Raw genomic sequence first — 16,037 nt, forward strand, 5'->3', positions numbered from 1 at the left:
TATAGATGCTCAAATGCTCAAATGCACATACACGCAAGGTAAGCACTCTTGGTAAACTCTAAATGTTTCTTGGTTCAAGACAAAACCAATGATTTTCCATCCATTTGTTTGGACACCACTTGACAACAAGGGAATCTTGATTATCAAGGAAGGCTGGCTATGGTTCCATGTTCCTGGGAATTAGTAATGATTTTACTTCGTCTTTTTTCTAAGGATGAAGAGTTGGTTTTTATACCCTTCTTACGTGTGTGAAGTTGGTTTCCAGTTTATTCCTAGTTCCCAGTTCCTTACTCATATTTCCTATATATTCAAATATATATTCAAATCTTTTTTTGCAATACAGGCTTCTTGGTGATAACCCAAATACAGCTCATGATGCCAGAACCAGTGTCTGGACCAGGTACCCCTGTATATTATCTTGCAAGAGACAGTCTCTAGAGTGTGTGGCTGTGTGATGTGGATGATCCAAATGTTGTTTTGGGGTAAAGCTGGGCCCCAGTGTCTGTATGTGTATTTGTCCTGGGGGGGTCCCACTTGGGAACAGCTGCCACACAAAATGGGCTTTGGACAATGAACCAGCACATGTCCCTTTGGAGGGCAGAGTCCCCTGAATGTGGCAGTATATGATGTGTGATGGTTCAAACCTCATTTTGGAGTGCAGAGCTTTTCATTTGTCCAAATCAGTATTCAGGAACTGCATGAATGCAAATAATAGATTCCAATAAAGGCCATGGATTGGATTGGAAATGGAAATAAGGAACTGGGAACTAGGAATGAACTGGGAATTGGCAACCAACTTCAGCCTTGTGGCTGTGAGAGTTCTGAGGTTACCCAGCAGGCTTCATGTGGAGGAATGACGATTCAAACCTAATTCTCCAAAGACCTGTATGAAAAATAGAAAAGATAGAAAAGAAAAAAAAAGATGGGTGTCTTATATTCTGACATACCTAGCCCATTTACAAAATGCTCCCTTAAATATGAGTTAATTTCCTGGTACAATTGTGAAGAATACAGATTATGTAATAATAAAAAACCTAAGAAAACATATTCTATTTTCTATCTAATTAAAATGTCTATGCCTTAAAACCACAGAAACTGTTGGTAGTGAAACATTAGCCCTCATAATAGGTTAACTTCCATGTGTAAAGCTGACTAACACCTGAGAAAAGGCGGAAGCTGTGAAGTTGCTTTTATCATCATTTCCCCTCCTCTAGTCTCAGCCCTCGGCTTAAAGTTCACTCAGGCATTGTTTACTCAAGGTGGTGGTACACTTGCTGCTACGTATATAAATATATATTAAATAAAAGTTCAAGAACGAAAGTAAACCTGGGTGGATTTAGCTAGCAAATATTCTCGTGCTGAAGGTTTTCTGAGAGAAATATCCATTTGCTTGTACTTCTGCGTCTAGAGAGAGAAAGAAGAAAGGAGGCAACATTGGAAAAATAACCTCTCAAAAAGGTAGGAATGGTGAAAGTTGAAAAGCTTTTACAGTTGGTATAAACTTTGAAGCATAACTGTTGGGAGTTGCATTGCTGGGGATGCTTTCAGACTGAATAGAGCAAGCCAGTTGATTAAAGTGTTGGAATAGGATCTGGGAATCCCAGGTGCAAATCCCCACTCTTTTATGGAAAATTGCTGGGTGACCTTGGGCCAGGCACACACTTTCAGCCTTGACCCAAGCAAGTATTTGGATGGGTGACCACCAAAGAATACCGTGGGTTGCGACTCAGAGGTAGGCAGTGGCAAACCACCTCTGAACATCCCTTGCCTTGAAAACCACTGAGTTCTCTCCAGACTTCGTCTTCTCTGGGCTCTATCCTCAGATCTCCAGGAATTTCCCAAGCCAGAGTTGGCAACCTTATTGAAAAGTAATGTACATGGTCATTTATTTGTTTTATTTAGGAAATATTTATGCTGCCTCTCTAGGGAACCTGGTCTCCAGGGAACCAAAGAATGAAGTATCAATGGAAACCCAAAGTGAAATTGTCAGCATGCTGTAGTGGTTACGATGTTGTATTAGGAGAGCTGGGTTTGAATCTCACTCTGCCATGCAAGCTTGCCTTGAGCCAGTTTCTCTCTCTCTCAGCCTAATCAACCCCAGATGGTTTTTGCTTCATGTTTCCTTGGAGGAAAAAAGTGAGATATAAGAATTTAAATGGACACATATTAAACATACATTATTGGATTTTCCAATGAAATGCTGTGAAGGAAAATAGCTGAAATTAGTCTGCTTACATATAAAAAGTAGCAATCAACATCTAATGAATAAAAATCAGAAGACAATCCCTTGTAAACAAATAGAATGAAAGAGACCATGAACTATGGAAGAGGGATGTACTAGAGCTTCAAACAACATCTCTTGCTAGATTTTGATATCCTGAGGCATTAATGAATCACTAATTGTAGCAGTGGGTTATTTACAGCTTTCACAGACTAATGGATAATTATGTAAAAGAATTTAGCTTTCACAAAACAAAATAGAGCCTTAATTGCAAATTAGAAATAAAATTGTCATTAAACCAGGATGTGACATGAACCAAAGTACAAAAATCAGACGCCTCCCACACACTATATTTTGTCCAGCTTTAATGAGCTCATCTTAGTGTTATTTAGGATATATAATGTATCCAGACTTAGTGTTTGTATTACATGAAGAAACTCTTTTGACTGCGTGGTCCTTGGTGGATTTCAGTGGGAGACCGTGGATTTACTTCCAAGCAGCCATGCTTAGAATAAAGCAGTACTTCTCAAGAACTGTAGGTTTAATACCCATATTGTTTTCTTGTCCAGTTTATTATATTTGGTGTGGATGTAATTGGTTTAATCACATCTGAATCTAGGTCAATTTGTATATAATGGTTATATTTATAAATAGTGGTTCAGATAAACTGTGTTTTTACATGGGTAGATTGAGCAGTCCAGTACAAATTTATTGATAGTATTGATTTAGCCATTGGTCTTAAAGAAGATTTGCAGGCTTATGCAAGTGCCTGTGTCTGTTAGGTGCTGCCAAGTTGCTTTTTGCTTTTGCCAACCAATAGCGAATATAAGTTGGCCAAATCTTTGGGTACTGAAATCTGGTAACTGGAGCTGTGAAGAGACAAGACAGATCTTTTGACAAATCTAAAAAGAGCCCTAAGCTTGCAAAAAAAAAAAAAGTGAAATCTTTTTAAAAAATTGATGGGGCTAAAACCCTCAAAATGATAAAAGGAGTGCCTGTAGCTTTACGCAGTGAATTTTCTCTGTGGCTGTTGCTAGACAACCAAGTGTTCCATGGCTTGGTTCTATGAATAAAAGTGAAGAGGAGGAGGCAGGGCCCTTCGCAGGCCTGTTTTGACCTTTGAGGTAAGACCAATTGGGGCCAGGCTAGAGGAACTCTGACTTGCATGACTCATCTGGCTACTTGCTACTGTTCAGCAGTGGCCACACTATGAGAGCCAGTGTGGTGTAAAGGTTAAAGCTTCAGAGCAGGATCTGCAAGACCCAGGTTCAAATCTCCATCTTGCTGTGGAATTTCAGTGAGTGATTTTGGACCAATTACTTTTCATCTAACCTACCCCACAGGGCTGATGTGTGGATATAAAGAAGGAAAGGAGGATAATGTAAGCTTCTCTGGTCCCCACTGTGAAGAAAGACTGCAGTTTTTCAAAGCAGAAATTAGTGGGAACGGGAGAGGGAAAACATAAGATAGAGGGGCAGAAAAAGGTAGGTTGGTTGTTGTATTGGAAGGAGATAGGCCTGCCAACGTCAGGTGAATTAATTCCTGGAGATTTGAGGGGAAGAGCCTGGGGAGGTGGGGTTTGAGGATAGGAGGAATCTCAGAAAGGGACAATACTGTCAGGGACAATACCATAGACTCTACCCTCTAAAATCAGCCATTTTCTCCAGGGGAATTAGGGTTGCCAACCTCCAGGAAAGGGCTGAAATTACACAGAATTACAACTGTTCTTCAGATGACAGGGATCAGTTCCCCTGGAGAAAATGGCTGCAGGTAGGGGGGAATCTGTGGCACTGTATCCTGCTGAGGTTGTTTCCCACCCCAAACCTCCCCCTCCCAAGGCTTCACCCCAAAATCTCCAGTTATTTCCCCACCTGGAGCTGGCAATCCTAAGAGGAATTAATTTCTTTAGTTGGGAGACCTGTTGCGATTCTGAGAGAGTTGCTGCCACTACTGCTGGGGGGGGGGGGGATGGGTGACTGGGAGCTCTGCCACCACTGTTGCTGCTCTGCAAGAGGAGAGGAAACTGGTGGGAGGCTAGGAGGGTGATGGGCAGAAAGAAAGAGAAAGGGTGGTGGAGTGGAGGCAAAATCAGAGAACAGTTAATAGGCATAGAAGAGAGGCAGTAAGAAAAGAAATGGCGGGAGGGAGAAAAAATGAGAGACTAAGTAGAGGGAGAGGGGAATGGCAATAGCTGTTCCCACAAATTTTATGCGGGTCTCCACTTGTGAATTAATGATCTCCAAAATTTCCTAACGTTAACAATTTTGCTCAGGTCTTGCAGACTGAAAGCCCTTGATTAAGTCGATTCCATCTCATGATGGGTCTTCTTCTTAGCTGCTGACTTCTTCAACTTTTCCTAGCATTGTTAGCTTTTCCAGGGATTCTTGTCTGCTCCTAATGTGACCAAAGTATGGTAGCCACAGTTTAGCCATTTTAGCTTGAAGGAAGAGTTCAGGCTTGATTTGATCTACAAGCCACTTATTTGCCTTTTTTGTGGTCCATGCATGGTCTCTGTAGAATTTTCCTTCACCACTGAAGCTGAACATTTTAAATTATCTGGAACAACATATAGTACAGAAGATGGATTAAATGAGAAGAGGTGAGAATACCAGCTACGAAGATGCAATTCTAAGAGTTCCTAGGAGCAAGACCCAGTGAATATCATGAGACTTATTTCTGAGCAGATAGAGGTGTCCCTGAATTGGCCCCTGAAACAGCAGTGATTAATTGGGAAGATGGAGGGGAATGTGTCCTTGAGTTGTAGATGAACAACAGCATGGCTGCTTGTTGTGATTGCTTATTGTTGTGCTTGTTGCAGTTTCTCATCCAGCAAAACGTACACTTCCCAGTATTAAGTACAACCAGCACAAACTTGTACCTAATTGGAAAGCCTCTGTATATATTAAAAGCAATTGCTACTTCCTACAAGATATCCTTTAAAATAAACCTATTACTGTTCTTATGCCTGGGAGGACTGCCAATCTTATCTCTGCAAGATGGCTCCCCTAATCGTGAAGTTGGCCTACTTTTCTAATCCAAAAGAAAATTTAAGGTGAAGTGGAACCTTCCTTCCAATATCACAATTTTTGTTTGCTTTGTATTGTATTGCTTCTTGCTTGGTGCAAGATTTCCCCCAGTGGGTGATGCCTCTGTGGCAGTGAGTAATACTGGATGTCCCCAGACTACAATACATTGTTGCTGAAAATGTACATTCACCCTCATTCCCAGCTAACACTGTTATTATTAGATTTGATGGTGGAAAGTGTTGAGTGAATAGTACTTCTTGTATCGGCCTTTGTCTACCCCATGAAATTTAGTGCTAGCTCCTCTACTCCATATTGTCTTGCGAATCCCAGGGCATTTGAGCTTCCCTGCTTTTTTTGTCTCTCAAAATTCCCCATAAAAGAAAGCATGAAGGATTGACAACCAACAGTTCCACTTAGATCTCCTCTGGTGTGTTCCATAGTTGTTTTAGGATTCTCGTTGTTGTTGTTGTTGCTGCTGCTGGTCTATCCTGATTCTCCTGGGCTGCTGCTTTTATTGCCATCCTAAGTAAGACTCCTCTGAGTGCTATTCAGTAGGATTACTTCCAGGAACATTTTCTCAGGATTGCAAAGTTAGACTGTTCCCCTGTTTGCCTTCCTTAGAAGTCCTTCTGATCTTGGCTATCCTGTCTGAGACCTGGCCTGCCCTCTGCTGCACCAATTATGCCATCCTCATCCTTCAATTTCTCTTTATTGCTAAATAGCCGTAGTCTGGTTTATAGCACCAGTGTCAAAGTTATCATTAATTCCACCGACTTATGGGAGTGTTCAACTTCCGTTAAAGGCAGTTCTCTCTCAACCCATGCCAGCTTGCCTACTGACTCAGCATGTTTTTGAATGAGTCTCTAAGCTACCTATCTCTGCCTGCAGATTCAAAATCCACTTACTCCCATAAACCTGGACCACTTATAACTGGACTTACTTCTATGTACTTTTGCTATAAAATTCACAATGTCCTTTGCCTTGCATAGTCTTACAAAATCCCCTTTGTTTCTTTCTATGGATACTATGCTATTTTTGTCAACTTTAGCAAAACTACCAAGAGCTTTCAATGACTCCCTCCTCCCAGGGAGAGTTATTTAGTAGATAGGATTATAAGAAATTGGGTCATTTCTCTTCCCTCTTTCACAGAGAAATCCTATGGTATTTTCTTTCCCACTATTGGTAATAAGATTACATACCATAATTCTCATTGAATAATGGTAGTACGCTATCCAGGAAATTCCCTTAAAAAGCCAAGTGGAAGATAGGCCATACCTGGTGCTTGGCCCATGTTTATACATGCTAGACATTTTTATAACTGAACTTCCTAACTCTGTGGTGACCTATGGTACAATTAATTTTATTTTGAAAATAATTTGATCATGTTTTGCCAGGAATAACTGATTCTTTTGTTGCATGGTAGTCTTTAGTACTATGTTCCATAATCTTTCAGAAGAATTTACCATCCTGATTTTCAACTGGATTTACCAGATTATGCTGATTTTTGTAGTTGTTGACAAAGAGATGTTTCTGTCTTTTAAATTGGTTCCTAATAGCACTTTTAAAAGCTTCTTTCATTACCTTTTCATGTTGCTGCCAGTTCCAATAGCTTTTTTTTTTTGCTTCTTTTTAGATCATAAATAGGACTGCCTTTCCTTATGCATATGATTCACTTTGTGTTGATGTTTCATTTAGCCATCATGGGCACGTGAGTTTCTCTAACTCAATAAGTTGAATCATGTCCTGGGACAAAGAGGCAGTGATGGGAGAAAACGTTGGCTGATGCCTGCACTGCTGAGATGCAGACCAGAAACCCATGTGAGGCTAGGATGAGGCCACTGCAAAAATCTGCTGGATGTCAGTATCATTCACAGTCCAAACTGCAGATCTGCAGATTTGTCTGATGCCCCATTTTCTCTTACTTTATTCCTATGAACGCCTTATTAACTTGTCCACTTGTATTCATGCCTGACCATGATGCTGTGGATGCAGGGCAGAAAACAGGAAGGAAACGGATTTTGGATTTGGCTACTGACTGTGTTCATAGCACCCCCTACTCATTGTTGACAGCTGGATCTTAGTGTTGTTACAGCGGGACAGCAGCTCTAATTCTGTAGAAATGTGCCTCCATGTGTGCTTCCTCAGTGCATGATCAGGTCTCTGACTGTTCACAGCTCTTGGCAGGCAGCTGTTAAAGCTACAGAACCTCTGCCCATAGGCTTTCAAGGAAGCCATAAGCTGGATCCAGCCAGTTTTTCTGTTGAATGTCACTCAATTCTCCTCCTTACTACAATCCCCACCCCACATGGCTTTTGTCCATGGATGTCCCATGAGCCGCAGTATAGCCAGAAAGGATCCTTCCTTATTTTTTTGTTCACAGAAAAGCTGGCTTAATCCAATTCTATGTCATACATTATTCTTTTGTCCCTAACACCTTCACAAATGAGGGCACAAGACAAGCATACTTGGATTTAATTAGATTAAATGTTTGGTCTATGTCATGAAATGGTTTAGATGGGATGAGCCCCGTGGTGCAGAGTTATAGTACTGTAGTCAAAGCTGTGCTGAAGATCTGTGTTCGATCCCTACAGAAGTTGATTTCAGGAAGCTGGATCAAGGTTGACTCAGCCTTCCATCCTTCTGAAGTACTCAGCTTGCTGGGGTTAAAGTGTAGACAACTGGGGAAGGCAGTAGCCAGCCCTAAACAAAGTCTGCTTAGTAAATGTTGGGATGTGATATCACTCCATAGGTCAATAATGACCCGGTGCTTGCACTGGAGACTACCTTTACCTTTTTATGATGGGATGCATAGGTATGCCAGTAACTTATTTATTTATTTTTATTTATTATTCTACTTTTATACCGCCCTCCCCCGAAGGGCTCAGGGCGGTTTACAACAGTGATAAGACAATAAATATTAAAACAATTTAAAAGCAGCATCCAATTTCTATATCAATTAAAATTAAAATAAAGATGGCGTCCAGCTATTAAAACTCCTACAAAGGGAACAGCGGGTTTTAGCTGTTTCCAGGCACTTATGTGATTTGGGCAACTTCATTCTTCCTCTAAACTTTGCCAGTGATTATTTCTGGTCTTGCTTTTTATTGTCAGCCTATTTTTACTTTATTTATTCTACAAAATTTATATACTGCCTTTCTGTCCTCATAACTACCACCCAGGTGGCTAATGAATTAAAAATGCATAATAAAATGGTATCCCAGAAACTAGTGAAACAACAAAAACACCATATTAATGATAGGTACATAGACAGAATTATACCTTATCTCCAGAGCCAGGGTTTTGTTTTTTTTTTAGAAAATTGCTGTTTTGTAGGGTCGAATTACACAGCTGAAGACTTTTCCTTTACCAAACTCCTCTTTCTCTGGGGTTTACCCCCAAATTGATCAGCAGTAAGAAACAAATGTATGGGTGGGGAAAATGGAGCATTTCTGTAAACCGCTGTCAACTGCCTGCCCCACTGGCTGGACAGTTATCAACTCTGCTAATCATGTCCCCTGTCTCATTCAGTTCCCAAAGGGGTGTGGCAATAGCCTAATCTGTCTCTATGGTCATGTATAATTCTGTCTTCATTCTTAATATTTGGCTAAGGCAGCATGTTACATAGACAGGACAGTGGCGTACCTGCCCAGGGATAAGGGGTAACCCGTGCCTCTGGGCTCACGCCATCTGGTCATTTGGGGGTGTGTGCAAAATTGGCCCTCCACATGACCAGAGAGTCAGCCTCCTTGAGGGCGGCAACTCTGACAAAACACGGAGCCAAAACGGCCTAGCTGGAGCAGGCTGCTTTTTCAGCTGGCTGCCAGCAGAACTAAAGTAAGTGGTGGTGGGTTAGTGCCTTGGACTTTGTTTTCAAGTTATGGTGAGCATTTCAACATGCCCGTGTGCCTTTACTAAAGATGCAAATTACAAATTTGCATATTTAGCAAAGGCTCATGGGTATGTTGTTCAAATGATCACCATAACTTGAAAACATAGTCTAAGGCACTGACCTTGGAGATCAGGAATGTGACCCCGCCCCCTGCTTTTAGCAGGCCCAGCCCTGCCTTGGACTATCTTTTCAAGTTATTGTTGAAATGCTCACCATAACTTGAAAAGATAGTTCAAGCCAGGACTGGGCCTGCTAAAAGCAGGGGGATGGGGTCAGGTCTCTGATCTCCAGGCAGACCGGGGGGTGGGGTGGGGCTGAGGGAGGCCAGCTCTGCAGGTGGGCAGGGCTGGGGCATTCTGCCCTCCTGGGCTCACTGCAGCAGGGACATTCAGGGGGGGCTCCTGGGGGGGCTCCTGCAGGAGGCTTTGTCTCTGGCCACCATTTGGACCCTGTACACCTCTGAAGGAGTGTTAGTACTTAAAAGAGAGACCTCCAAGGAAAACTCTGTAGAGGAAGGCAATGCCAAATCAACTCTGCTGCTTAGTAGCCCTGAAAGCCCCTTGCTGGGTTCACCATGAATTGGGTGTGACTTGATGGCACTTTGCACACACATTTGGTTATTTATTTTATTTTATTGAACTTATATCCCGCTCCCCCCACAACTGGGGCTGAGCTAAGGGCAGTGATAATTTTTATGCTGCGGCTATAATTGTATACCCTTCAGTTCTTTCATATATATCAATCAAACCATTATTTTAAGACTCTTGTTTTTTATTCATGATTCATGATTTCAACAACTATCAGGGATCATTATTAAAAAAATTTCTTTTGTATTTTCTTCACTGCTCTAGAAGATGTCAAATAAGTTACTCCTTACCCTGGTGGTGTTTCAGATATTGAGCATGAGGTCAATCCTTGGTCCTCTCAGACAGTTAATTTCTGTTCTCCAGACATTCACTTTGCATGAAAATCACCTATTATAACTGCAGTTTACAGAAATCTTTCCTGTAATAGATCACTTATTCTGCTCAAGATTTTCCAGTATTACAAATTTGCTGAGTTGCTTTTTGCTTGGCCATAAACAAACGCGCATTTACAACAGGACATCTTTTTCATTTAGTTTGGCTATAATGGTTTTTTAGATTGGCTAGAATTTTGTTCAAGTAGTATAGATAAGGCCAGGGTGAAGTGTTATACATGCTGGCAACAGAAGTGGGGGGTGGAGGAGGGGACTCAGTTTAAGATGTAATTTGAACACTCTTGAGAAGAATTTTCTCCAAATGATGAAAAAGAAGATTGAACTGCATAACAATAATGATAGAAGAAACTTTTCCATCTTGATGGTTTGTGCTTTTTTTGTGACCAGGTAGAAAACTATACAAACAATTCATGTATACAATAGATGGCTCTCCTGTTCCTGCAAAATGATTACAATGGTGTTTAAGGGTCTCACCATCTGCAAGCAAATGCAAAGATCTCTTTTTCCCCTCCCTTAGCTGTAGCAGCCGGACTAAAACCAAGTCACATTGGAGCTTGGGGAGGCAGAAAAACTGGCTCTGGGTCTCCTTTTTCTCCTGAGTCCGGGCACACACCAAGGCAGATACCAACCAAGCCATTAGTTGGCTTGTTTCATTCATATCTCTTTATTGTATTTACACAGGAACAACCTCACACACACACACACCCTGGCCCCGGCAGCCCCCTTCTTCCAGCTGCCCGGCAGAACCCGCCTCCTCCTCCCAGGGCCCTGATCGAAGAAGGGAGTTTGGCCTGGGAGGGGCTGCCTGAGCAGCTGGTTGGAGGCTAACTGATGGCCAGGTTGCCCAGATCCCTTCCCTGCTGTTTTGGGGTCGGGGGTTGTTGTTTTAACTCCCCTCCTCCTTTGGAATGCTTATTCCTGTGCCAAGGTCTGCGGTTTACTAGGAGCAGCGCTGCCACCCCAAACTGCCCATGCAGTTTGCTTTGCAAGCCGGGTTGGTGTTTTCCTTTCCTCCCTCCTTCTCCTTCTCCAAACTAATCAACTCCCGGCCACTCTTTGACATGAAACCCTCTTTTTGGCTGGGACAAACTGGCATGCCGCTGCAGCTTTAAATGGGTTTTGGGGGTGGAATTGGAGTTTTTTGCTCTTATTACGATGGAGGTGAGCTACTGGAGCCAGATTCTTCTGCTGTCGGTGGGGGCGCACGCAGCCTTCCCCCCCATGTGCTGGGCGTTGCCACATGGAAACAGGGAGACGTGTAATGATGTGCCATAATGACGTGTGAAAATTTTTTTTAAAGCTACAGCTAAGGGAGGGGAAAAAGAGATCTTTGCATTTGCGTGCAGATGGTGAGACCCTTCTCCGGCAAAATATCACACAACAACGACAGGCTTGGAAATGAATTGGGCCGCAGCCCAATTTATTAATTATCAACAATAACTATTTACATAGAAGCTGGGCAACAAACGGGTTGCAACATCAAAGCATTCCCCAATCCCTATTGGGGCCACCTGCAGGAAGCTGGGAGCTCCAGGGGCGAACCCCTGGCTTCAACCCCTATTGCAGCTTGGGGAAGTGGGCACCGGCTAAGCCTGCTGGCTTGCCTACCAGCCCGCCGTCCTCCCCTCTTTGCTGGGGTGTCGGGCACCGGCTAAGCCTACCGGCCCGATCCAACCCCACCTGCTGGGGTGTTGGGCACCGGCTAAGCCGGTGTAATAATGCACGTATACAATAGAACTTATGTTTGTGATCTGCAGTCGAAACACCTCTTTGAACAATAGACTTACCTACAGAATGTTGACTTTCCTGATTTGGAAACAAAATAATAGGTTTTCTATTTCTTGCCTAACTCCATTATGGAATGAGAAGGAATACAAATGGTGGCAAAAGAGAAGCAAGTTACCTGTAAGGGTGGCATTTGTCTTCACCCAAGAGGAGGTGAGGAAAATTCCTGCACCTGAACCAAGCTTCTTAGGAGGCGAATCCAAGGAACTAGCGAAGATAGTGGTAGACAAGAAAGAAGTTCTGGCAGCCATTGATAAACTAAATGCTACCAAACCCCCTGGCCCAGATTGCATTCACCCAAGACTTCTTAAGGAGCTCAAGCATGAAATTGCTGATCTTCTCACTTTAATATGCAACTTGTCCCTGAAATCAGCCTCCATTCCTGAAGACTGGAAGATGGCCAATGCCACACCAATCTTTAAGAAAGGATCTACGGGGGACCCAGGAAATGACAGGCCAATCAGTTTGACACCTATCCTTGGTAAATTAGTAGAATCTATCAGTAAAGATAAAATTATAAAACATGTAGAAAAGCAAGACCTGCTGAGAAAGAGTCAGCATGACTTTTGCAGAGGCAAGTCCTGCCTTACAAACTTACTAGAGTTCTTTGAGGGTGTAAACAGGCATGTGGATAAGGGGGCTTTTGACAAAGGCTTTTGACAAAGTTCCTCACCAGAAACTATTGAGAAAACTCAGCAATCAAGGAATAAGAGGGGTAGTCCTGCTATGGGTTAAAAACTGGTTGAGGAACAGGAAACAAAGGGTGGGTGTAAATGGGAAGTTCTCATAATGGAGAGATGTAGGGAGTGGTGTCCCCCAAGGATCCGTTTTGGGACCAGTGCTCTTTAACCTATTCATAAATGACCTGGAAGTAGGGGTGGGTAGCATGGTGGCCAAGTTTGCGATTGATATCAAATTATGTAGGGTGGTGAGAACCATAAAGGATTGTGAAGCGCTCCAAGCAGACCTTTATAAATTAGGTGATTGGGCTAAGAAATGGCAAATGAAGGTCAATGTAGCAAAATGTAAAGTGATGCACATAAGAGGAGAAAATCCAAACTTCACATACATGCTATGTGGGCCAGTGCTATCAGTCACAGACCAGGAAAGGGATTTGGGCATCTTAGTTGATAGTTCCATGGGAATGTCAACTCAATGCATGGCAGCTGTGAAAAAGGCAAACTCTTTGCTGGGGATAATTAGGAAAGGAATTGATAATAAAACTACAAAGATTGTCATGCCCTTACATAAAGCAGTGATGCAACCGCACTTGGAGTACGGTGTTCAGTTCTGGTCACCACATCTCAAAAAGGGTATCAGAGATAGAAAAAGTGCAGAGAAGGGCAATGAGGATGATTGAGGGTCTGGATTAAAGGAGGAGAGGCCGCAGTGTTTGGGACTCTTTAGTTTGGAGAGGGGATGTCTGAGGGGGGATATGATTGAAGTCTATAAAATTATGAATTGGGTAGAAAATGTTGACAAAGAGACATTTTTCTCTCTTTCTCACAATACTAGATCCAGGGAACATACATTAAAAATGCTGGGGGGAAGAATTAGGACTAATAAAAAGAAACATTTCTTCACGCAGCGCGTGATTGGTGTTTGGAATATGCTGCCACAGGAGGTGGTGATGGACTAGATGGACTCTGGTCTGATCCAACAGGCTCTTTGTTATGTTCTTAGTTGATATAAGGACTGTGAGGAGACAATGAAAAAACAGGGCTGTTTTAAAATCGTGGTTAGACCATTCCCTCCTCTTCATCCCAAGTGACAAGTTTTATAATTGCCCTTTGGTATAAATCAAGATAAGTTATTCTTTCCGTGGTCACCAGTCTTTTGTCAAATGTGACTTGTGTGCCTTAAGCCATGTTTGACTGTAGAATTCATTGCTTATTAGATCATTTCAGACAGTCTGTTTCCAATACTCAGTGCATACAAAATATATAGTAGGTCAAAACCTGAGTGACTGAGTCCATTTATTGAAGCAAGGCAGTGAGGACATTTATAATATAAAATTACTAAAGCGGGACAAATGAAAAATCTCTGAATCAGTGCATTTTGTGTGTTTTGAATGCCACCTTAGTAACACACCACTTCATTCTGACCTATGCTCTTAAACAGCTTGGTGCATCCTACTGGGGGGAAGGGTCCTTAAAAGTCTGCTATCTATGATCTTGGGAAGCCCAGGCTGCCAGAAAAGGCTCATTTCTATATGGCTTTATTTACATGAGTCTCATTCGGATCACTTGTAAAGAAGGGAAGATGTGATGAAATTGAGCAAAACTATGGCTAGTAATGGCCTGCAAGGTCTCTAGCGAATATGTGACAACAAGATGCTGCAGCCTTACCAAATTGTGCTCTTCAGAAGAATACTCAGTAGTAATTGTTTTCATACCACTATTTTTCAGAATTTCAGGATATGGGTGGTCTACTGTAGGGTCTTCAATATAATATTGCTATTGGAAGAATGAGAACAAAAAACAGAGAATTGTGTGACTGTGTCTGGAAGGCTGACAATAAGTATAAGCTTTTGTAGACCAGAGCCTGCAGCATTAGATTTAACAAAGACCAGGTTCTTCAGATTAAGTAAAGTGAGCAGTTCTCCACAAAAGCTTACACTAGAACAAAACCTTTAAAGAACTGCCATAGTCCAGTCGATTTCCACTGCAAGAGACTAACAGCCCCCACCACTGAGAACGATATGGTCAGTTCTCTCTAAAACTCTCTGATAGGTTATGACACATGTATTTTTCAGACAATTGACTATGCATCCACACATAAGAATGTTTTTTGAACTTGACAACTTAAATAACTACACATACAAATCAAATTTTATGTGTGGCAAGGTTATCAGAGCACAAATATCATGAGAGAATGAGGTCAGCCTGATATTTTGTGTACTTGGTGATGTGAATCTTTCCCTTCTCACAGTGAGTTGCAAAACAATTGCTGTTCCATTTGTCTATATACACACCAAACACCAGTCTTACAGAGCTGACGATGCCGTTCTGTAGAAAGGAGGCTAGCTAAGTGCCTTATTTTCTTCACTCCACTTGTTAAATTGTTCCCGATGTGTTGAACAATGTAATTAAACATACACACTCACATGATAAAAAACTCTTGTTGTTCTCCATCAGCGCAGAGAGGGAGACAGACAGAGAGAAATGGAGAAAGAGAGAGGGAGAACAAACGCACATGTCAGTCCCAGCCTTCAAGCTCTGTTAGTTTTAATTTGAGTTGTGGAATTAGTAATCAGTTTTGCTGGAATGCTGTTGCGGGAAAAAGATCTTTGCATGCAGCGGGCTTGAGCGCTGTTGCAAATGAGTATTTGTTAAGAGGGAACTATTCTCTTGTCATGTTATGCTACATTACATAAGATTTATTTTCCTTGTACCCAGAAATGGAAGCCAAAAGGAAACGTGCTCTTTGTGTCGTTGGAAAGTTGTCATCTGCTTTCCTTGTAAGAGAAGAAACTATCTTATAGAAGTGTTCGCGGTTTTTCTAGTTTATCTTTTCATGTGCGAAACATCAAGATGTAAAACTAAGACAATTTTATACTTGTTTGTTATGATCAACAATAACTTGGGGGGTGGGGTAGGAATGTACTGGATAAGCAGAAGGCAGTGTGAAAGAGAAACTCTTTTGAGGTGTTACATTTCTATAATTCCAGCTTCACTTGGCTATATGAAATCCTCTTGGTACCTGCAATTACCATTTTGTGTGAAAGGAGCAACATGCATATTTTGTAGCTTCACTATACAAAAACATGCACTCTTGGAAAATTCTGGGTTTGGATTAAAACATACCATGCCTTGAAAATAAAGCGTTTCTTATTGCACACAAAATGGCAGTCAGGCATATTGAGAGGACTGAGCATAGTACACTTTCCCAGTACATGAAATTGGTACAATGGAAACATAATGCACGAACCTACTTAAATACAAGGAGCTTAATGTTTTTTTTTTAAAAAAATGGAATAGTTGGTGCCGTCTTAAGTCTGTTAAAGTAGAACAGAATGACCCTATTTAGGAGGGCACTATTAGTGCTTTAAAATGCATTGCTTGTATTTATAATTTATATCTAATCTTTCCAAAACTTCTGATGTTCCAAAAGTTCAAGAAGGCAGCTATGTAAGAC

General features: G+C 41.8%; 1 protein-coding gene across 1 annotated transcript in view; it reads left to right on the forward strand.

The window, feature by feature from the left end:
• Positions 1–1,341: 1,341 nt before the first annotated feature.
• Positions 1,342–16,037, forward strand: part of CAPN13 (calpain 13) — a 117,988-nt gene continuing 103,292 nt past the window's right edge. Inside the window, exon 1 of the mRNA XM_048508497.1 lies at positions 1,342–1,458. The gene's annotated coding sequence lies outside the window, so the exon portion shown is untranslated. The remainder of the gene's footprint in view (positions 1,459–16,037) is intronic.

The sequence above is a fragment of the Sphaerodactylus townsendi genome, linkage group LG01 (genome assembly GCF_021028975.2).
Source record: "Sphaerodactylus townsendi isolate TG3544 linkage group LG01, MPM_Stown_v2.3, whole genome shotgun sequence".
Lineage (NCBI taxonomy): Eukaryota > Metazoa > Chordata > Lepidosauria > Squamata > Sphaerodactylidae > Sphaerodactylus > Sphaerodactylus townsendi.